We start from the raw sequence: 25,275 nt of genomic DNA, 5'->3' as shown, positions 1-25,275 counted from the left end.
AGAACCGAAGACTCATTCACCTGTGGCGTAGACTAGTGGATGCGAAGTGTAGACTCTTGGATGCGAAGCGTTGACTCGGGATCGCGCAGTGTAGAGTCCCAGCCGAGTTCACTGGCAGGTGCAAACAATACTTTGCTTTCCCGGATGTGTAATCCTAGACACACAAAGTCACAGACATGTAGCAACAAACATGTAGAAGTCACTGACGTGCAGACCCAGACGCGTGAGACTGAGATGCGTAGCCACAGCCGGCGCGTAGTCCTGCAGGCGTGTAGAGTCGCAGAAGCGAAGAGTCGCAGAAGTGAAGAGTCGCAGAGGCGAAGAGTCGCAGACGAGTATTCACCGACACACATGTGGACAGACGTACTTACCTGTACTTACGTGAGAAGTTCTCGCCATGCAGTGCTGCCGACGTCCGCCCCCGTAGCTGAGTGGTGAGCGTGACGGATTTCCGTCCTACGGGCCGCGGTTCGAATCCCGGCTGGGTTGGGAATGTTCTCCGCTCAGGGACTGGGTTTTGTGATGTCTTCATCATCACTTCATCCCCATCCGGCGTGGAGGTCGCACAATACGGCGTCGAATATAATACGAGCAGCACCAAGGCGGCCGGACCGGCAAATGACGGCGAACGCTCAATTCATTTCCGGTGCGGCCGTCGCCCCGTGTTGCTCTCTCGTGCTGCTGAAGTGGTCTGAGTTTCAGGAGCAGCGCGTCTCCTTATATAGCCGCTAGGCTTTGTTTAGCTGCATTTCCGAGGAAACCATCAGCGTACGGTATTGTTGTCCTGGTTCTAACTAACATTATAGTAATCGGCAATACGGTTGGCATGTGTCCGTGCTATAATTTTTGTTGAGAGCGACTCTATCATAACATTTCAGAGAACGTCGCTTTTAAGCTTTTTGGGCGTTTTAATAGTTTGTAACCGCTAAGCAACTACAGAAATAAATATTCATATCTTGATTCTCATGATGATTTTACGACAGCTACTGCGCTTTTCACCACTAAAACAGCAGTCTTTCATCGACAACCTTCTAACACCCTTATCGTCTGAATCTTTGGCCTGAACCGAAGGCGACTCAGTCGAGTAGCAATATTTCTGAAATAAAATGTCGCATCATTACTGTGAATGGATTGTAGTACTTTATGATGAATAAACGCCAGTGTTATAAGGAAACGATTCGATAGAATTCCTGTGCAGATAGCGGATAAATCTGCTGTTTTGTGTAACATTGACCAAGGAAGATCGTTAGGGATTTGTGGCTCTACAGGAACAGCACAAAAAGGCGAGGGCCATCACATTTATTATGTGTTTTTCGAAAGTGAGTGAATGCTGCGTGAAAGAGGTAATGGTCGTAAAGGCGTGGATGTCCGCATCTCATTGACGATAGTGAGCATTGGCCATCTTGTAAATCAAAAAGGAACCAGCCTTAGGTCGCCCCTGGTATGGGGCGCTCCTGCACATCCTATAAGCTCGTAATTGGAATGAACAGCGTGTGTGATTTCACAAGTATACAGTCATTACAAGAATAAACATATCACCTAAACAGCTGGGAGAGAGAGAGAGAGGGGGGGGGGGGGGGGTAAAACAGAGTGCCACTAAAGTGATATGTCTCTGAGGGATTCAGGGGATATCGTAAACTTAAACAAAGAAGTATGAGGACGTAGATTAGATGTATGGGAAGAGCTCGAAATTTTCAAACACTTAGAGGAAAACGATGGCTACATTTTAAATGATTAGCTTCATCTTGCAGGTAGACATTTTCTGGAAGGCTTTATACGCCTCTACTTCTAGCCGAGGAGCTCGTTGCTGGCCTCCGCACATGTATATTTTTCTTAAAATTCTGTGTCAGTAAGAACATGTCCTTTATGTTGTTGTTTTACAATGGGCCTTTCGTCTTCCACAGTTAAGCTGCTGTTCAATAATTTGGTAATGAACCACCTTAGACACATATCCCTTTTTGTTTTACTGTTTTTATTCTGCCCGCAACGTCTTTATGTCTAGGCATATATACACTCCATAGTGTAGCGTCGTCTGTTCATTATTTTACTGGATATTTTATAACACATCCCCCTTCTGGTATATTTCTTCTTGTAGTATGCTTTAACAGTACGACCATTTCCTTTAACAAGGGCTTTGTAAGTCAATATCTATACACACACACACACACACACACACACACACACACACACACACACACACACACACACAACCACACACACACACACACACACACCCACACACACACACACACACACACACACACACACACAGTAATGAATATGTACTTTTGAAATCACACATGCGCTTCCAGGACGTGCGGGAGCACCACGTACCAGAGGCGACCTGAGGACGGTGCCTCTACTCTTTAGCTCCCTACGTGCCACACTTACGCTCTGTAGAAGCCGATGCAACGTTTTGTATTTAAATGGCATATACATAAAAATGTAACTTTCAAATGATCTGCCACTGACAAGTAACATAGCTCGATGAAACTTGGACCATACATGCAGAGACCTGATACAGAACACCACAGAAGGCGAGTAAGAGAAACACGAAAGAGATGAACAGAAGTGATACTTATTCAAACACAACAATTATACTGGAGTCACCGCGATTTACGAAGTCCCACTGGACATTATGAAAGGTGGTATTTGGTTCTTAATAGCGTATCTGATCACCATGAAGCCAACACTTGCTCTGAAACGTATTCCCATAATGGCCACAAGGTTGGTAAGGAGTTCCTGTGGGAGGGCGTTCCATCTGTCCACCATTGTGGTCGGCGAGTGCTGGATGGTCGTTGCTACTTGTTGCCATGCTGCAATACATCTCCTTACTGCGTCGCACACGTAGTCCATGGGATTTAAGTCGGGGGAACGGGAAGGCCAGTCGATTTGCCGAAAATCATTTCGATCCAAGAGCTCCTCAATCTGCACTTTTAGGTGCGGTCGTGCCTTGTCATCTATGAAACTGAAGTCAGAGCTGGAATCACCCCTGAAAAGACGCGCTCGGGCAGGAGAATAGTGTCACAATGACGTTGACTACTGAGTGCAACACGTTTAAAGAGTTTGAGCTCGTTACACACACACAAGGCTATGCCTCCCCACACCATAACACAGCGACCAGCAAAACGACCATGTTCGGCAGTGGACGTGGATGCATTACGTGTTCCCCCTCTCGCCATATAATGGTAGTCGAGCACTGCCGGACATTATCGTCTTGTTGGTCCAAACGTTGTGATCTGAAGGGCATAAGGCTGCATGGGCGTCTTTTTTTTTTTTTTAGGCATCAGTCTTCTGACTGGTCTGTTGCAGCCCGTCACTAATTCCTGTCCTGTGCCAACATCTTCTTCTCAGAGTAGCACTTGCAACTTACGTGCTCAATTATTTGCCGGATGTTACCCAATCTCAGTCTTTCTTAACAGCTTTTCCCTCTAAGAGTCCCCCCTATAACCATGGAACACATATCTCGTGGTCTTAACAATCGTTCTATCGCCCTGTCCCGTCCCCTTGACAGTGATTTCCACATATTACTTTCCTCTTCGATTCTGAACAGACCAGCATCATTCCTCACGTTATCAGTCCACCTAATTTTCATCATTCGACTATAGCACCACATCTTCAATGCTTCTATTGTCTTCTGTTCCGCTTTTCCCACAGTGTCTGTTTCACCTTAATACAGTGCTGTGGTTCAAATGTACAATCTCAGAAATTTCTTGCTCATATTAAGGCCTATGTTTCAAACTAGTGGACTTCTCCTGGCCAGGAATGCCGTTTTTGCCAGTGCTAGTCTGCTTTTGATGTCCTCCTTGCTCGGTCCATTGTTGATTATTTTGCTGCCTCCGTAGTAGCATTCCCTAACTTCATCTACTTCGTCACCATGAAACCTAATGTTAAGTGAACCGCTGTTCTACTTTATGCTGCTCCTCATTATTTTCATCATACTTTGATTTAGTCTCAATCCATATTCCGTATTTATTAGACTGCTCTTTCCATTCAGCAGATCATGTAGTTCTTCTTCACTTTCACTCAGGATAGCAATGTTATCAGCGAATCATATCACTGATATCCTTTCACCTTGAACTTTAATTCCACTCCTGAAGCTTTCTTTTATTTCCATCATTACTTCTTCGATGTACAAATTGAACAGTAGAGGCGAAGGTCTACATCCCGTTCTTACACCCTTTTTAATCTGAGAACTTTGTTGATCGTCCACTCTTAGTATTCCCTATTCGCTTTTGTACATATTGTATATTACCCCTGTCTCCCTACAACGTACCGCTATCTTAGTCAGAATTTCGAACATATTGCACTATTTTACATTGTCGAACGTTTTCTTCCAGGTCGACACATCCTAAGACCGTGTCCTGATTTTTCTTTAGTCTCGCTTCCGTTATCAACCGCAGCGGCTATGACAGGGAGGCCACGTCCGATCAAACTGCCTCCAGCACCGCTTCGTCCAGGCGCCACGTGCGGAACCAGTGTACACAACGGTGCCGACCGCGTTGTAGCTTACGTGGAAGCGGTGCGGCCGGCCCATGACACAGCCTCACGCGACTGCGAGCTCAGCCACCGATGACGCCTTGCCGGCGGCGCCGCGCTACGAGATGCCCTTGAAGGACACAACGCCCTCCACCACCACCACTGTCGTCGTACGAGGGCGTTTGGTTCCAGACGCCGGCCTCATGGCCGAAGGTGCTGACCCCAGCCCATCGATGGGGGACACACAGCCGCGGAAACAACGGTCGCCAAAGCGGCATAAGAAACGCGGTCTCTCGACGGAAGACGACCAACGGAGCAGAGACAGGGAGCAAGCTGCCGACACCTTCTCTGACTCTCCATTGCCAGTATACTCTACCAGTCCCGTCCCAAGGCAGACATCTGACGCCACGGGGAGGAACTGATCTCGCTCACCCAAGACGTTGCCATGACCAGCGCGCCTGGACAATGACCGGGCGACGAAGTCCACTGTCCGCGACTATGCGCTGTCACTGACCACTTCCCTGCTCGGTGACTGAGCTGCTGAAATGGAGGCAGAAGACCTACCAGACGCCCTTCACACTCCTCCGCCACAAGGGACTGGCGCCCCACTTAGTGAGTCTCTAACACCCGCAGAAGGGTCAACGTGCCTGCCAGAAGGATGGTAGCTAAGTGGTCCCGTTACCACCGAGGGGCCGCCTTTTGCATCTACATACTTCGAATTAAGATGTTCCACCGCTACTGTGTGGGTGCAATAAAGTCAACAGCAATACTCTGTCATCAAAACGCGCGCTTTCCATGACATGCTCTGGTCGGTGGACCCAGATATCACCCTTCTTCACACGGATCTGCAACTGATCATCTCTGGGTAGACAACCTACAGCATCCCATCTCGCGACGATGCTGGTGGAACCGCCATCCTGGTACGTGACGGCACCGAGGGATCAGACATGACGTATCGAGGCCTTGCCATTACTGGGGGACCAGTTCGTACTGTCAATATGCCCTCCAGAATATCTAACCGCTGTGAAGGGGTCACCTTTTATTCCGACGAAATTTCTCCACTCCTGAATGGGAATATGGAACACTAGGTCTTTTTAATCATTTTGTTCCCTTTGCTGAAGGGGATAGGGAGGGCTGCTATAGATCTTCTTCATGCTCTAATCGACCTTAGATTGACACATATTTATTTGATTAACTTTCTTTCCTCACAATTTTAAGGAACAATATTATTGGTTATTCTAGAATATAATTATAAGTTGGGTGCTTAATACTAGTTTACACTAAGTATATTTGGTTGTTCTACCCTTATATTTAATTACTGATCCCACTGCTGTGTGCAGTGACTGGTGACTACAATGTTTGCTTGTGGAGCGAAGGCCCCCTTGTAGTTTGCTGCATTGGTTGCTGTGTTCTGGTTCTTCCACTCTTGGTCTTGTTTTTCGTCCAGGACCAAGAGTAGCAGAACCAGAACACTAGGTCATACGCGGCGATTTTAATAGCGTCCAGAATCCAGCGGACCAAACTCCACGCTACTCTACCTGCCTGGCACTACGGGATCTGTCACTTCAAGAAACGGGGCGTCTCCTCCACTGGGATCGGTGTGACTATTCATGCTTCCCCGAATACCCTGTTAAACGCCTCGACCGCATATACGTCTCCCGCGCCGCGACAAGAGATGCAGAACTAAGGCCGACAGCCTCCACCGACCATTTGGCATGCACTCATTCGGTCACACTCCCCCGACAACTCACATACCAAAGACACGGTTCATGGACGCTGAACGTTTCCTACTTATACGACGACTCATGTTGCGGGTGATCGCTGCTACGTGAGAACGCCTCATCCGGAGTCTGATGTACATACTTCCACCTTACATTGGTGGCTCGACCGCGCCAAGTCGGACCTCCTTTTGCCCAGTGTAGCGCAGCAACTCGAGGTGGCATGGAATCAAGTCCCCTGCAGAAATATTTAGCCACTCTGGCTCTATAGCCGTTCATAATTGCGAATGTGTTGCCTGGACAAACTTACCTAGGCCCTGCGATCGACGCACATGGAACAAGGGCGTAGCAGAGGGTGCAGACATCGGCAACGTCAGACTTTTACAACACAGAGCTGAGGGACCTAATGACGCAGCCGCCATCATGAGACTGGCAGATAGCGGTTAATCGTCTCAAAGCTCGCCTACTCCGTCTCACCGCAGAACAGCTTGAAAGAGCACGAGCCCGACGAGAGCGCAGGATACCATCCCAACCGAAATGGCATCCGTAAATCACGTCAACAAAGAGAGACGCCGCCGCAAGCGACACCTTGTAACATCAGCAGAGACAGCACCAGGTACACGCGTCGACACGCAGTTTACCATCGCTGCAACTTTCTTCCAGCATTATTGGACATTTGTGCCGAGGTCCTACGGATCGTCCATCAGTACAAAGACATCGTGCGTGATTTGCTCGTCACCAAAGTAATGGCCCAGGACGACTCCGTGCTAGTTCCCATAAATGCTGAAAACTTAACAGCGGCCTTGGCACGAGGCGCCCTGAATGAACCACCTAAACCAGATGGCTTCTCGAACGAATTCTACCGCGCCTTCTATCCCCTGATGGGCGCTCAATGGGTTCAGATGATTCAAGATATCCTCCGCAACGATTTTACCGTCCCCACATATCGCCAGCTGCCACAGCGGACACGTGCGCTGCTTCGTGACAGCAGATTCGGCAACATGGGTATGATTCTCCAGACAGGTTACGTCAACCTTTACCTAGCGTCAAACTATATTATTCTGCACACATTCTTCACCAAGGCACACAGTTCCCAGACGGCATGTATCATTTTGTGAGCGCAGTTCAAATATTCAGATCCCACTACACTACTTTAACAAGGCCTCCGAGCAGCTGCTGGGATCTTACACAACGCATGCTGGTGTTCCTGTTGCAACGACAGCCAGAATCTGTCATGCCGGACGAACTCCTAAGCCCAGATACTGTTTAGTTTCCCTCCGCCAGAATGAAAGCCGTTAACTACCTAAAGGGCGTGTCTGTGTATTACCTTTTTTCAAGCCGCGCCCGAAAGCACTCTCGACTTCTGGTTCCACCTGAAGATGACTCATGAGGCGTTCCGCCGCATTGCATTGTTCCGGACACGACTATCGAATTATTTAGACGCATTATTCGTGGATCCTGCTGTTGATTGGGGCGTTCCGAGTACCAGAAGGCACACCTGAAGGTGATTCGTGACACATGAGTGAGCCTCCGAGAGAAAGGAATCCTCCATTAATTTGCGCGAAAGCGCAATAAAATAAAAACATAATAATAATGAAATAAATAAGTTTTTTTCAAATAAAACTTCTTTGATGCTATGAGATCCCTTTCCTTCCTATGCTCTGGGAGGGTGGGAATGGGACACTTTAGAGAAGCCTCGGAAGGCCAACCTTGCGGTCTTCGCCCCCGTCCCTCATCTCGGTCTTGGAAAAAAAAATATTCGGTAAAGAAAAAAAAAGCGGTTAAGGCGACCGTTCGCGTGTAGTGGGAATTCCGGGATGACGTCCCAGTCCAGTACATACACTCCTGGAAATTGAAATAAGAACACCGTGAATTCATTGTCCCAGGAAGGGGAAACTTTATTGACACATTCCTGGGGTCAGATACATCACATGATCACACTGACAGAACCACAGGCACATAGACACAGGCAACAGAGCATGCACAATGTCGGCACTAGTACAGTGAATATCCACCTTTCGCAGCAATGCAGGCTGCTATTCTCCCATGGAGACGATCGTAGAGATGCTGGATGTAGTCCTGTGGAACGGCTTGCCATGCCATTTCCACCTGGCGCCTCAGTTGGACCAGCGTTCGTGCTGGACGTGCAGACCGCGTGAGACGACGCTTCATCCAGTCCCAAACATGCTCAATGGGGGACAGATCCGGAGATCTTGCTGGCCAGGGTAGTTGACTTACACCTTCTAGAGCACGTTGGGTGGCACGGGATACATGCGGACGTGCATTGTCCTGTTGGAACAGCAAGTTCCCTTGCCGGTCTAGGAATGGTAGAAAGATGGGTTCGATGACGGTTTGGATGTGCCGTGCACTATTCAGTGTCCCCTCGACGATCACCAGTGGTGTACGGCCAGTGTAGGAGATCGCTCCCCACACCATGATGCCGGGTGTTGGCCCTGTGTGCCTCGGTCGTATGCAGTCGTGATTGTGGCGCTCACCTGCACGGCGCCAAACACGCATACGACCATCATTGGCACCAAGGCAGAAGCGACTCTCATCGCTGAAGACGACACGTCTCCATTCGTCCCTCCATTCACGCCTGTCGCGACACCACTGGAGGCGGGCTGCACGATGTTGGGGCGTGAGCGGAAGACGGCCTAACGGTGTGCGGGACCGTAGCCCAGCTTCATGGAGACGGTTGCGAATGGTCCTCGCCGATACCCCAGGAGCAACAGTGTCCCTAATTTGCTGGGAAGTGGCGGTGCGGTCCCCTATGGCACTGCGTAGGATCCTACGGTCTTGGCGTGCATCCGTGCGTCGCTGCGGTCCGGTCCCAGGTCGACGGGCACGTGCACCTTCCGCCGACCACTGGCGACAACATCGATGTACTGTGGAGACCTCACGCCCCACGTGTTGAGCAATTCGGCGGTACGTCCACCCGGCCTCCCGCATGCCCAATATACGCCCTCGCTCAAAGTCCGTCAACTGCACATACGGTTCACGTCCACGCTGTCACGGCATGCTACCAGTGTTAAAGACAGCGATGGAGCTCCGTATGCCACGGCAAACTGGCTGATACTGACGGCGGCGGTGCACAAATGCTGCGCAGCTAGCGCCATTCGACGGCCAACACCGCGGTTCCTGGTGTGTCCGCTGTGCCGTGCGTGTGATCATTGCTTGTACAGCCCTCTCGCAGTGTCCGGAGCAAGTATGGTGGGTCTGACACACCGGTGTCAATGTGTTCTTTTTTCCATTTCCAGGAATGTATTTTCACTGCCGTCATTCCATTATGCAGATAGTGGTTGGTCCTATTCACAAATTGGAATAAATTTCGTGTATGTAATAAAGTACTTACCTTCAAGTGATGTAACAAGAATAATAAAATTGACTTACATTTAGCCAGACGATTTCAAATTAAGAAAGTTTATACTAAATATAAGGGAACAAGCTTCCTTTCTAAAACTCAGTAACAGCAGGGATGGTGTATATTAAAACTAGTATGACTGCTTCTCAGCAGGTGCAGCCCTGCTGAGGACAGAATGTATGACCACTTTTCCCGCACTTAAAGCCTTACCACACATTGCCGTACACATCTGCAGTTCTGCAATGTTCTGAAACCGCAACGCTGCAACACGGTATCTGGTCGTTAGAAGAGCAAAAAATATATCTCTGGCAATTGATGAAGTTGGTTACTGAGTGGTAACTAGTTTTTGTAGCATTTGATGGAGAACTACGCTGACTCAAGCTACATGGTGGCTAGAATTGAGTCGATGAACCGGAAAAACGGTCACCTCAGCTTTTTTTTCAAATTACGCTTACTGGAGAAAACTGATTTTTCTATCTGTATCTCGTTAGAAGGTCATTGAATCAGAGAAGGATCCGTGTCCATATAAACAAGCGTATAGTAGACCAATTAAAAAAAATAAATAAATAGAAAATAAAAATAAAAATAAAAAAAATGAAGAATTGCACTGATTGACTCTTATGTTGGTTCTTGGTAGATAATTTAATACATTATGAATAAAACACACACAACACTGGCGTAATATTCTACAATATTTTTCATTTGTTACACGAATCGGTTTTCGGCTGTTACGCAATTATCGAGATTGCATTTTTTTGTACCTGTTACGCCATCATCAGTAATCTCGATAGTGGCGTAGCAACCGCAAACTGGTTCGTGTAACAAATAAAAGATAATGTAGAATATTACGCCAGTGATGTGTGTATCTCATTCACAACGTAAAAATGAAGAAACTAGAAATTGTAAAGAAAATTCTACAGTACATACTCGACGAGCAGAAACCAGTGTCTCCCAGCAGCAAGAGAAGGTGGACAAGATAAAGATGAAGCATACCCACCATTGTGTGCTTTTCTGTAGTTTGTTAGCTTTTGTACGTTTTGGGTACATTGTGAATAAACCAGGATGCTCACAACACATTCTTTTAAGCAGTGATGCCAGTTGAGTCTATCAGTAGATCGGGTTTCACTACTCATGGCCATCACACTAATACATATGGGAAGGGGAGGCTTGCAAAATGTGTGGGTGACATTGTTGTGGGTGGTGGTGGGATCGGTCATGGAAAAATTCCTGTAGTAGTTGGTGTTAGAGCTGCACCTTTTTTAGATTGAAGTCAGCTGATAGGTATAACTGCTAAAAGGAAGTCCCTCTAACTAAGGATCAGCTTCAGAGGTCGTCATGTTTCCAAGTAGAGAAGGTTTTGGCACATTTCATCAAAGTATAAGAGGTATTAGAGATGAAGCTAGTGAAGTGCTTATAGATGTTGACCGTGTAATTATTGGTATATCGGAGCACCACTTAAATAATTTGACAGTTCAGAGGTTTCCTTTACCAGGATAGAGATTCGCTGGCCGTTTTTCAAGGAGTTCCTTGCGGAATGGGGGAGTGGCCATGTACGTAAAAAAACAGTAATCCATTTCAGTCCATAGATGCATCACGGCACTACACTGAACAGATACTTGAATGTTGTGCAGCGGCAGCTGAATTTAGTGAAACTAAAGTTCTAACTTTTGTAGTTTGTAGGTCCCCTAACTCTGACTTCAGTGCATTTCTGCTCAAGCTAGAGAGGGTTCTTGATTCACTTTGTAGGAAGTACCAGAAACTAGTTATATGTAGTGAATTCAGTATAAATTTTGTATATGATGGTGGAAGAAAAAGGATGTTGGTAGCTCTTCTAAATTCATATGATCTGATGCAGACTGTGTTGTTTCCATCTAGGGTGCAGGGGAACAGTAGCACAGCTATGTACAATATTCTTATTCATTCTTCGTTTGTAGAGGGGCATTCTGTTAGTAAAAGGGTGAAGGCCTTTCAGATCATGATGAACAAATTTTAACGCTAATAGGATTTTGTACCCATACAGATCTTTGAGCTCTGATTTCCATTAGAACGCCCTAAACGGGGTACTAGCAGTAAAAGGCGGCGTGGGTAATTGACTAATTGGATAAGGATATTACGTAAAACAAAACGGAAATTATATCAAAACGTTACAAGTAATCACAGTCAAGCTACAGTAGCCCATTCCAGACAGTACTGTAAGGTGCTTAAAAATGTTATTAGGAAGGCAAAGAGTATGTGATACGAAAATACAACACCTAATTCACAGGATAAAATTAAAACCATGTGGTCAGTTGTGAAGGAAGTTTCTGGTCATTAGCAAAAAGTCGACGATATCAAGTCAGTTCGTAGTAAAAATATTTCTGTTTCTGATAAATGAGATAAGTGTACAGTATTTAACAATCATTTTCTGAGAATTGCTGGTGAATTAAATAAAAATTTAGTCTCTATATTGTATCATAAAACTCTCTTGGCAAATGCCTTTCCGAGATTGATGTCTGAAATACACCTCTGTGATACAGGCAAGGCGGAGATTAAGACAATAATTAAATCACTGAAGACTAAGGACAGTCATGGATATCATGGAGTGCCTCGCAGAATATTAAACTACTGTATTTAGCCATATTTGAAACTTTTCCTTTATAAAAAAGGAGAAAGTGATAGTGTATTTAGTTTTAGACCTATTTATATGCTAACGGCGTTCGCTAAAGGTATTGGAAAGGAAGTGTATGTAAGGATAATTGATCATTTTATATCACATAATTTGCTATCAAATGTACAGTTCGGCTTTAGGAGTCTTGTAACAACTGAAAATACTATATTCTCTTTCCTCTGAGATGTACTGGATGAGTTAAACAGAAGTTTTCGAACTCTATGCGTATTTTTTGATGTAACTAAGGCATTTGATTGTGTTGATCACAAAATATTGCTCCTGAAGTTGGACAATATTTTTTGGTCATCAGTCTTCTGACTGGTTTGATGCATGTCAGAGTAGCACTTGCAACCTACGTCCCCAATTATTTGCTGGCGGTATTCCAGTCTCTGTCTTCCTCAACAGTTTTTGTCCTCTACAGCTCCCTCTAGTACCATGGATCCATTCCCTCATGTCTTAACAGATGTCCTATCATACTGTCCCCTCTCCTTATCAATGTTTCCCACATATTCCTCTCCTGTCCGATTCTGCAGAGAACCTCCTCCTTCCTTACTTTAACAGTCCACCAAATTTTCAACATTCATCTGTAGCACCACATCTCAAATGATTCGATTCTCTTCTGTTCCAGTTTTCCCACATACCATGTTTCACTACCATACAATTTGTACTCCAGACGTAAATTCACAGAAATTTCTTCCTCAAATTACGGCCGATGTTGGATACTAGTAGACTTGCCTTGGCCAGGAATGCCCTTTTTGCCATTGCTAGTCTGTTTTTGATGTACTCCTTGCTCCGTCCGTCATTGGTTATTTTCTGCCTAGGTAGCATAATACCTTAACTTCATCTACTTCGTGACCATCAATCCTGATGCTAAGTTTCTCGCAGTTCTCATTTCTACTACTTCTCAGTACCTTCGTCTTTCTTCGTATTTCTCTCAGTCTGTGCTCTGTACTCACTATAATGTTCATTCTGTTCAGCAGATCGTGTAATTCTTCTTCACTTTCACTCAGGGTAGCAATGTCATCAGCGAATCGCGTCATTGATATCCTTTCACCTTGAATTTTAATTCCACTCCTGAACCTTTCTTTTATTTACATCATTGCGTCACCGATGTACAGATTGAACAGTATGGGCGAAAGGCTACATTCTTGTCTTACACCCTTTATAATATGAGAACTTCGTTCTTGGTCCTCCACTCTTATTATTCCGTCTTGGCAGTTGTACATATTGTGTATGACCCGTCTCTCCCTATAGCTTACCACAACGTTTTTCAGAATTTCGAACATCTCGCACAATTTTACGATGTCGAATGCTTTTTCCAGGTCGACAAATCCTATGAACGTGTCTTGATTTTTCTTTAGTCTGAACCGCAACGTCAGAATTCCCCTCTTGTGCGTTTACTTTTCCTAAAGCCAAACAGATCGTCGTCCAGCGCATCCTCAATTTTCTTTTCCATTCTCCTGTATATCATTCTTGTAAGCAACTTGCATGCATGAGCTGTTAAGCTGATTGTGCGATAATTCTCTCACTTATCAGCACTTGCCGTCTTCGGAATTGTATGGATGATGCTTTTCCGAAAATCAATGGTATGTCGCCGGACCCATACATTCTATAAGTAACGTGAATAGTCGTTGCTACTTTCCGCAATGATTTTAGAAATTCTGATGGAATGTTATCTATGTCTCTGCCTTATTTGTCTTAGGTACACCAAAGATCTTTTAAATTCTGATTCTAATACTGGAGCCCCTACCTCTTCTAAATTGACTCTTGTTTCTTCGTTTGTCACATCAGACAAATTTCCCCCCTCATAGAGGCCTTCACTGTATTCTTTCCACCTATCCACTCTCTCCTCTGCATTTAACAGTGGAATTTCCGCTGCAGTCTTAATGTTATCACCCTTGCTTTTAATGTCACCGAAGGTTGTTTCGGCTTTCCTGAATGCTGAGTGTGACCTTCCGACAATCATTTCTTTTTCGATGTCTTCATATTTTTCCTGCAGCCATTTCGTCTTAACTTCCCTGCACTTCCTATTTATTTCACTCCTCGGCGACTTTTATTTGTCTATGCCTGAGCTTCCTGGAGCATTTTTGCACTTCCTCCTTTCATCGATCAATTGAAGTATTTCTTTTGTTACCCATGGTTTCTCCGCAGTCACCTTACTTGGACCTACGTTTTCCTTCCCACCTTCTGTTATGGTCCTTTTTTGAGGTGTCCATTCCTCTTCAACTGTACTGCAAACTGAGCTATTCCGCGTTGCTGTAACTATAGCTTTAGGCAACGTGAAGCTTATCTCGTCATTCCTTAGTACTTCCTTATCCCACTTCTTCGCGTATTGATTCTTCCTGACTAATGCCTTAAAATTCAGCGTACTCTTCATCACTACTATAGTGTGATCTTGGTTTATGTCTGCTCCTGTGTTCACCTTACCATCCAGTATCTGACTTCGGAAAATTGGAATTTTGTGGTATGTTGCTATGGGACCAAACTGCTAAGGTCATCGGTCCCTAGGCTTACACTACTTAATCTAACTTAAACTAACCTACACTAAGGACAACGCACACTGCCCTGTCCCAGGTAGGACTCGTACCTCCGACGGGGGAAGCCGCGCAAACCGTGGCAAGGTGCCCGTGCCCTAGACAGCATGTCTGTCCCGCGCTGCTCTGCTTTCGGAATCTCTGGCTGACCATGATGTAATCTAACTGAAATCATCCCGTATCACCCGGCCTTTTCCAAGTATACCTCCTCCTGTTGTGATTCTTGAACAGAGTATTCGCTATTACTGGCTGAAACTTGTTACAGAACTCAATTTGTCTTTCTCGTCTCCCATTCCTTGTCCAAAGCCCATATTCTCCTGTAACCTTTTCTTTTTCTTCTTGCCCTACAACTGTATTCAGATCGCCCATGACTATTAGGTTTTGATCCCCCTTTACATATTGTATTACCTTTTCAATTTCCGCATACACTTTCTCTATCTCTTTCATCTTCACCTTGCGACGTCGGCATGTATACCTGAACTGTTGTCGGTGTTGGTTTGCTGTCGATTCTGATAAGAACAACCCTGTCACTGAACTGTTCACAGAAACACACTCTCTTCCCTACCTTCCTATTCATTAGGAATCCTACTCCTGTTGGAGTATATTTTCTCTGCCTCGTGATGACTGGGTGTTGTGTGATGTCCTTAGGTTAGTTAGGTGCAAGTAGTTCTACGTTCTAGGGGACTGATGACCGTAGATGTTGAGTCCCATAGTACTCAGAGCCATTTGAACCATTTTTTGGTTGGACTATTTTCTGCTGCTGTTGGTATTACCCTATACTCATCTGACCAGAAATCACTGACTACTTTTCGCTTCACTTTACTGACCCTATAACACCACCCAGCTTCCAGGGATTTGCGAAATTACTAGTTGACAATGACTGTGAATTATGAATTTTGACCCGCGTCAGGATAAGGCATCCGAATCCGTAGTAAATAATGATTATTCCGCGGGAAACAGGAGAGTTATACCTCGATCGTTACTGAATGAGTAATTTCATTCAATAACGATCGGTAAATGAAATAATGGAAATAATTTGGATATAAATTTTGCCAGTGGAAATTTTGCCGAAAGAAATGATTAAGTTGTAAAAGCAATTAAAAAATCGGTCGCCAGCTCAACTGGTGCGCGACAGTACTGTTAAGTACGTGAATAATTGTGTCAAAAATAAAGTTTACCTGTTAGTAGCGCAGCAGGTGGAACGGGAACTTTTACGTAAGTGCTGTGTCAGGCTCAGTAGTCATATAAAACAGTGTCATAACAATCTAACTACACTTAAACATTAATGGTTAACTTTCAATAAGTATTTTGATAGTTATTTTGTTCATAATTTGTCAGCTAAGTGCAATGCTGATAACACAGATAATTATCTATCGCGATTTTGAATATTGGACTGTCATTCTGTCTTTAAAATTAGGTACTTTGCACAGTTTAATCTACTGATAGTGAAATATATTTCCAATAATCGATTAACTCTGTTTTAAATGATAATAATTCATTAATTGGGGAATTGTCTGGTGGAATAAGCTTTATAGTTTCATGAAATATCCTTGAACTAACTTCAGTTGAATATGCATTGAAATAAATCTAAATAATCAAATTTATTACTTCAGTATATTATTAAGTTACTACGTTTGGCGTAAGCGTATTAAGTGCAACAATTAACTAACATAACAAGTCTGAAATTTACTCTTCACCGTCTATGTAAATAATGTGATAATTAACATATTTTCTCTTGATAATGTCGTGACACACTCGGTTCAGTAAGGTCAGGATCGGAAGGAATCTGCTTGGTGTTATTGTCGGGTGGAATGTAACTGCAACACTTCGATTATAAAGTGCTTGTTATTAGCTGTTCAACTTCAGAGAAAAGCACAGTCACTGGCAAGCCTTCTACAATTTTATCCTATGAAAATTACGTAGATCTTACTTCCCTCGTTGTCGGAGGGTCGATGGAAGTCCAAGGCAGCGACACAATGTGGCAGCGACCTTTTACTGTTGCGACTTGGGCCCATTGTCCTCGTTTCTTCAGCACTGTGCCCATTAATCCATAATAACTTGCCCGGCAATGCTTCCAGATATGCCGACCATTACTTTCCCGTCGTACTTAGATCCACACACTAGCCGTTAGATGTAACACGGCTAGGACTAGCAGCACTCGACTGTACGTCTTACTCCGAGCACGGCGTCTCTGCTACTACTACCCGCTGGCGCGCTCCCGCGCCCAGCGGCACGACAAAACAATCTCTCTGACTTCAACGTAAACTAAATATGCCCTGAGTTGCCAGTGTTAAATATTACATAATTGAAGCATAGTATTAACAATACATATTTACACTAGACAATACATCGTATACAAACAGTTTCATGTCTTAAGTAAGCGAAAAAATTCATAGCAAGGACTGCGTTGTAGTGTCACAACCACTAGTACATCTAGTTTGAGCATTTGAATTTCCCTACCACGTTCTAGCTTCTGACTCGAAGAATTTTATCCTTTCGTTGATGATTCAGTCTTTTTCTCATGGTAACCTTCCCTTTGGCAGTCTCCTCCCGGAGATCCGAATGTGGGACTATTCCGAAATCTTTTGCCAATGGAGAGATCATCATGATACTTCTACAATTACTGACCACATGTCCTGTGGATACACATTACGTGTCTTTAATGCAGTGGTTTCCATTGCCTTCTACATCCTCATGCCGTTGATCATTGCTGATCCTTCCTCCTTTAGGGGGCAGTTAGGGGAACTCGGGGCGGTACGGGATACTTAATGTTTAACAATTTATATAAAATAAGGGAACGCAAGGAAACATTTTTTAAAGTTATAAAAAAATACCTTGTAGTGTAACCTAATGTACCTTATTTTAAAATCATTTAAAACATTATATTTTGCATTTTTTACAGTTTTTCAAAGAAAGTGTTGCATATTTCCCGTTCCGCCCCACCCACGGGGCAGAATGGGATAAGGTTATTTTTTAGTTAAATTATTGCATAAAAATTCAATTTGAATTACGAATATCTTATTAAACTATGAAAAAATGTTGTATAAAAGGCAATTCAGACTACGGAATGTGTAATTTAAACAATTAAAAAGTCATTCTTCAAAATAAGAAAATATTCTAATGTCATTCTGAAAAATGTACAGTGCTTAAAAACCACCAAACCACTAACTACTAGTCGTTTCGACAATAGTCACAAATCAGTATTTCCTCTTCATCTTCACTGTGTATGCCAGCACATGAATTGTGTGGCCACTTAAAAAACCCTGGCATGCGACCCAGCCTTCATTGGAAACGGAGTAGAAGTCCCCACAGTAGAGACACTCAGCATCCTCTGTCTCTGAATCTCTCTTCTCCATCATCTTCTCCCTTTTATTTTTCTTAAGGTCTTCGATGTCCTCTGTTTTGGTTTTCTTGGGTTTACAGTTTGATACTTTTGCCTTAAGTTGCATTGCACCTGACGTCTCTGTCCTGACACTGTTCATATTTGTGCATCCTCTTCCTTTCTGTAGGCCTACTTTACGTGCGACAGCATTCTGGAGGAGAATCTGTTAATACGACGGTTTTTCCTTTTCGTCTTGTATTCCGCCGAGTATTTTGACAGATTAGTGGGTTTGTAATGACAGCCTCGGGCGATATCTGGAAAGCTGAGTTGTTCGGGGAACATAGTTGGTTGGGAGAGTCTGGCATCCATGAACATCCAGGCTGGGGTCAATTATTGAGCCTTGGTCAGTCTTAGTCGTAGGACTATTAGTGGCAGGTTCAGTAGACACTGGATACCACTTTGTCGAATCCGATTGCTCGAGCACCATAAGTATTTTCTGGCTTGCGAATATTCAGTGTAGGAAGCCTCGTAATAAATCCTTTAAGCGGTAACGCGACGGGCGACAATTAGCTTAGATCTCGCACTTCAAACTAAATCAAAATGGCTTCCCTGACTTCCCTTACGTTCGGAGAAATAGTTACATGCCCAAGCAACAGGTTGCAGCACTGTCCAGTCTAGTAATGTGCAATATCCCACTGTGCCCCCCTATCCCGTTCTGCCCCGAGTTACCCTAACTGTGACATTTTCGACCGTGAAAGTTTACATTTTACAGATTTGTGATGTATGTAGGCCAGTCTGAAGATGCCTCAATCAGGCGAAACGTATCATTCGTAAATAAATGATGAGTACATCCCTGCAACCAGGCGGTTTCTGCAGCGTATAACAGTAGCCGCTGTACCATCCCTGCAATGTGTTGGAAAACTTTCTCTGAACACTTGTTGGTTTGCATGTAGTCTGAGCTAACAAAATGATAAGGAAGCCTTGTTTGCAGCGAAAGGGTACTAAACATTGGACTCTGTGAAATTCTCTGTAATGTTGTAGCTTTAAATTATATTGTGGTTTAGTTTTCTTTTTATTGGGATGAATAAAATAATAATATTTATGTTCATTGACTTTCTGCATCTGGTTGCGTGACGATTCATCGATCACATAGGCCAATGTAATAAACTATCCTCTGCATATATGTAAATGTTTTCGATTTTTGTCTTTTTTTTAAACTGTCAATAACTTAGAGTTCTGGTGGTTACCCAATAAAAAGCTGTCATGTGTTAATGCCGCTGAATTTTCGGCTTATGTCGGCGAGAGGTACTGCACTATACAGAGCCCAAAGAGGGATGCAGCAGATCCACGTTGCTGTAAGTCTGCTGAAGAACGCAGTTTTCAACACTGTGCGCTGAGCGATCTGCTCCGAGACACTGGTGCCTGCACCAGCACTGTGCTCTGTCACCAGGCCTGCCCCAGTGGCCGCTTGTCCTGCTTTACAGGGAGGGCAGTCCTCCGGACTCCCTCATTCTGTGATGAGCCACTAAGGTCCAACGTGTTGTCGATTACTCGTGATTTAATAGCAATTCAAGAACTTTACTAAGTGTTCTCGTAAGCAGCGTGCGAACAGCCGACCATTCTAGACGTACCATAACAATTCGCTCATTGTCAAACTCGTTTGTGTCAATGGAGTTCCGCATTCGGTGCCCGTATCGTCGCTATAATGGCTTCCCATTCGTCCCTGCCCAGCTCATATACATCATATACATTCGTTTCTGCGTCACGTGTCCAGAACGTTACCAAATGTTGGCATTCAATCTTGCCATGGGTAGTGGCCGTGTTTCGGTTCGTCAGTGAATTTACGTAAGAGCTATACACCAGATTTGGTTAGTCTTGTTGTTGCTGTCTTCAGTGCGAAGACTCGTTTGTTGCAGCTCTCATTGTTACTCTACTCTGTTAAGTCTGTTAATTTACGAACAACTACCGCCTGCTTTTGATCCTGCTTACTTTTTTATCTCTTGATCTCCCTCTACATCACCCCCCCCCCCCCCCCATCTCACCACTTCCCTCCAATAGTAAACTAGTGATGCCTTGTTGTCTCAGAAAGTGTCCTACCAACCGATCCCGTCTTTTAGTCAAGCTGTGCCGAAACATTCTTTTCTCTGCAGTTCTATTCAACACATCCTCGTTAGTTACATAATCTGTCCACCTTATCTCGAGCATTCTTCGGTAGCACCATATTTTAAAAGTATCTATTCCCGTCTGGCCTGAACTGTCTATCGTCCACGTTTGACATTCATACGAAACTACACCTCAGATCTTCAGACAAATACATTTAGAAAAACTTCGTAGCAAATCGATAGTCATCAGTTATTTTACTGCCCAAATAGCAAACCTCATCTATTAATTTTAGTGTCTCATTTCCTAATCGATTTCCCTCGGTGTCGCTTGATTTAATTCGACTGCATTGCGTTACCCTTGTGTAGCTTTTGTTGACATTCATCTTTTATCCTACTTCAAGACAGTGTCCAGCCCATTCAACTGCTCTTACGAGACCATTGCTGTCTGTGACGGAATTACAGGGTGGGGCAAATAAAAGCGGTCCGTGACGAGTGGATGCGATTGTATCTTTGTTCAAATGGTTCAAATGGCTCTGAGCACTATGGGACTCAACTGCTGAGGTCATTAGTCCCCTAGAACTTAGAACTAGTTAAACCTAACTAACCTAAGGACATCACAAACATCCACGCCCGAGGCAGGATTCGAACCTGCGACCGTAGCGGTCTTGCGGTTCCAGACTGCAGCGCCTTTAACCGCACGGCCACTTCGGCCGGCTTGTATGTTTGTGTGTGTATAAAACCACATCCCATCAGGATGGAGCAGCTCTCCATACAGCCGACCGAAACTTGGGGTACATTTACACAATCTTCGCCTTGTTAGCAGAGGTCACTCTGTACGGAGCCCTAGCTGCCCTACCAGATCATCTGATCTGTCAGTGTGCGATTACTTTGCGTGGGGAGCCCTCAAGTCTAAGATGTATGGCAACAGCCCTCATAGTCTTCACCAATTGCAGCTCAACATTTCGGATGTGACTGCAGCAATTCCAGCTGCACAGCTTTGATTCGCCTTCAGCGACTTGCTTTCCAGGGCCCGAAAGAGTCCAGAAATGAATGGTGGACCCTTCCAACATATGCCATAGACAGGACAGTACTGTGGTTCTTTCCCTCTGTTGTATTTCTTTGTACCTCGGAACTCCGTTTCCGGCCACTTTTATCTGCCCTACCCTGTACAAAGTCGTTGATAAACCTCAAAGCTTTATTTCTCCCTCCAGAACTTAATTCCTTCTCCAGATTTATCTCTGGTTTCATTTGCTCCTTGTTCAGTGTACAGATTGATTAACATTGGGGATAGGATTCAAACCTGTCCCACTCTCGTCTCAACCACTGATCCCTTTCGTGCTCCTCGACTCTTATAACTGCCGTCTGGTTTCTGTGCAAGTTGTAAGTAGCCTTTCGCACCCCGTGTTTTACCTTGCTTTCTCATCATTTCTAACACTGTAATTGTGTATTCCTGTCGCCATTTTCTCTTTGCTTGGCAGAGGGTTCATCGAACCACAATGATACTATCTCTCAACCATTCCACTCCCGAACAGCGCGCGGGAAAAAGGAACACCTAAGCCTTTCTGTTCGAGCTCTGATTTCTCTTATTTTATTTTGGTGATCATTCCTACCTATGTAGGTTAGGCTCAACAAAATATTTTCGCATTCGGAAGAGAAAGTTGGTGACTGAAATTTCGTAAATAGATCTCGCCGCGACGAAAAACGTCTATGCTTTAATGACTTCCATCCCAACTCGCGTATCATATCTGCCACACTCTCTCCTCTATTACGTGATAATACGAAACGAGTTGCCCTTTTTTGCAGCCTTTCGATGTCCTCCGTCAATCCCACCAGGTAAGGATCCCACACCGCGCAGCAATATTCTAACAGAGGACGAACGAGTGTAGTGTAAGCTGTCTCTTTAGTGGACTTGTTGCATCTTCTAAGTGTCCTGCCAATGAAACGCAACCTTTGGCTCACCTTCCCCACAATATTATCTATGTGGTCTTTCCAACTGAAGTTGTTCGTAATTTTTACACCCAGGTACTAAGTTGAATTGACTGCCTTGAGAAATGTCGGTTTCTACATTTCCATTGTTTTATTAATTATTCGGTGCAGTTGTGAATGCTCTTGCTAATGAAGGTGAGGCGGGTTACAGAGTGGTCGATAACTGTCGTCATAGGAAATTTGGACGAGAGCGGAAATGATTATCAAACAAGTTAACACAGTAAACAGAAGATTTACTTAGCTTTATGACGTCCGTGGGGTGGTATCGACACTAGATACCACACTTGCTCATTACCTGAAGGAGAAGTACAGAATAAGGAAGGAAAGTTGCACCAGACACCTGATATCTGGATATGAATTACAGCCATCAATATTCAGATCAGGAGAAGCTCTTTGTACAGGCAGTAAAGCGAATGACGTCTTCTACTAGAACCCACCGATTACTGCTATGTGTAAGGTGAATCAAGAGATGTCGATGAGAATGTTTCGGCACTCGTTTAATTTTACTATAGCACGTAGAAGACACTGACCAGCTAAGGGACTGGAGGAACGCGATGCAACAAGACGTTCAAGTAGTGGCGATACGTCACTGCACAGGCAGTCGGTCAGTGTGACGAACTGAGAGATGCACAACGCCTTATTGGTTGGAGAATGCCGTATGAAACCCGTAGTGTGGCAAATGTTCTCGAAAGTGGCGAAGGCAGCTCTCAAGGTATAGGTGTTTTGTGTCTCTCTGAAAACCGTGTAACCGCAGGGATGGAGAAGTTAAATTTAAGGGATTACAGATTAGTATCTCATTCATATAGAGTCAACATGGAAAAAGGAGAAGTTGCTACTTATATAAAAAATGGACACAAAGTCAAAAATATTGAAACAAATAGTTTTTGTGTAGATCAGATCCTTGAACCATTGGCTTGTGGGTTGCTACTACAATATACTTCTATAGTAATAGTAACAATCTACAGATCCCCTCAAGGCAACTTTCAGCTGTTCATGAAAAATCTAGATGCATTATTGAGCAACCTGTCAGACAAAAAGAAGCCGTTAGTGGTTTGTGGTGATTTTAATGTAGATTTCTTAAAAATACGAATAGGAAAAATGGGCTAGAATCTTTGTTGCGTTGTTTGAATCTAGTATCAGTTGTAAGTTTTCCAACTCGTGTGCAGCAGGATAGTAGGCCACTTATCGATAACATTTTCATAGAAAGGGCTTAGGCAGAATCAATTAATATGTACCCACTTGTTAATGGGCTATCTGATCATGATGCACAGTTAATGGAAATAACACATATAGCACCTTACATGCTTCAGGCAGGTTCATACAAGGCAGGGAGGCTTACTGATGCGAACAGGGTACAGAGTTTTAAGAGCAGCCTAGGAGATGTAGAATGGGATGAAGTGTACACAGAAAATATTGCTCATGCCAAATTCAATTTATTCCACCGTCTCAATATTTGGGAGTAGCTTTCTTGAAACGTTATCCAAAAAAGCCATTACAAAGTCACGTAAGCCATGGATTACCAACGGAATTAAGAGATCGTGTAAGAGGAAGAATGAAACATATGGACAGGCCAGAATAAGTCAGGATCCGATGTTATATGCTTACTACAAATATCACTGTAATATTATAAGGAAAGTCATTCAGAAGTTGAGAAGCTTATGTGTTCTGACAAAAATTAATAATGTATATAATACGATTACAACTACATGGAATATTGTCAAACGGGAGATGGGGCAGCCTGACAGTGGACGGCATACCATAGTAATAAAGCTAAATTATGATGTTGTGAGTGATAATTCACAAGTTACAAATATTTTTAACAATCACTTTCTAAATGTAGCTGCAAAAATGGGGTTAAAGGGTTCAGTTAAGTAGCAAATAAATATGTTAATAATGTCATTCCCCAAGACTTTAGGCCATTAGGAATAGCACCAACATCTCTCACTGAAATTAAGCGAATTATAAATATACTGAAAAACAAGAGCTCATGTGGTGTTGATGGAGTCGCTAACAGAATTTTGAAGTGTCGTTCTAATTTAATAAGTGGACTCCTTAGTGATATATGTAATGCTTCGCTGGCACAGGGAATTTTTCAGACAGATTGAAATACACAATTGTCAAACCTCTTCATAAGAAACAGGACAAGAGTGACTTAAATAATTATAGACCAATCTCATTGCCGACTTCATTTCCTAAAATATTCGAAAAAGTTATTATTCAAGACTAGTTTCACATTTAAGTGAAAATAATTTACTCAGCTTGTCACAGTTCGGATTCTGGAAGGGTTACGCGACTGAGAATGCTATCTACACATTTACCCATCAAATACTGCAAGCCCTAAATAACAAATTATCGCCAGTTGGGAATTTCTGTTATCTTTCCAAGCCGTTTGATCGTGTGGATCATATCACACTCTTAGAAAAACTCAGTTTTTATGGAATTGAAGGCCATACACGCAGCTGGTTTGAACCATAGTTAACGAACAGAAAGCAAGAAGTTGTGTTGAATAGCACAAATAATGTTGGGAGAGTGGTAAATTCTAGTGAATGGGGAGTTATCACAAAGGGATTCCCACAGGGTTCAATTTTGGGTCCTCTGTTGTTCCTTATTCATGTGAATGACCTCTCAATGTCCGCCCCCGGTAGCTGAGTGGTCAGCGCGACAGAATGTCAATCCTAGGAGCCCGGGCTCGATTCCCGGCTGTGTCGGAGATTTTCTCCGATCAGGGACTGGGTGTTGTGTTGTCCTAATCATCATCATTTCATCGCCATCACGCGCAAGTCACCGAAGTGGCGTCTAATCGAAAGACTTGCACCCAGCGAACGGTCTACCTGACGGGAAACCCTAGTCACACGACATTTTATTTACCTGTCACTTATCATTCAGCAAGCACAACTAGTACTTTTTGCAGATGACATGAGTGTTATAATAAATCCCATTCTAGAAAAAGCAGCTGAATATATTGTTAAGGATGTCTTTCAAAGAATTAGTCAGTGGTTCTCAGAAAATGGACTATCTCTTAATTATGAAAAAACTCACCATATCCAGTTCTGTACACCGAATAGAGTCATACTGACAACTGATGTAGCGTATGAACAGGGCTCAGTTAACACGGTAGATTTCTCC

This window comes from Schistocerca americana, chromosome 2 (assembly GCF_021461395.2).
Source record: "Schistocerca americana isolate TAMUIC-IGC-003095 chromosome 2, iqSchAmer2.1, whole genome shotgun sequence".
Taxonomy (NCBI): domain Eukaryota; kingdom Metazoa; phylum Arthropoda; class Insecta; order Orthoptera; family Acrididae; genus Schistocerca; species Schistocerca americana.
Note: the sequence above shows the minus strand (reverse complement) of the source record.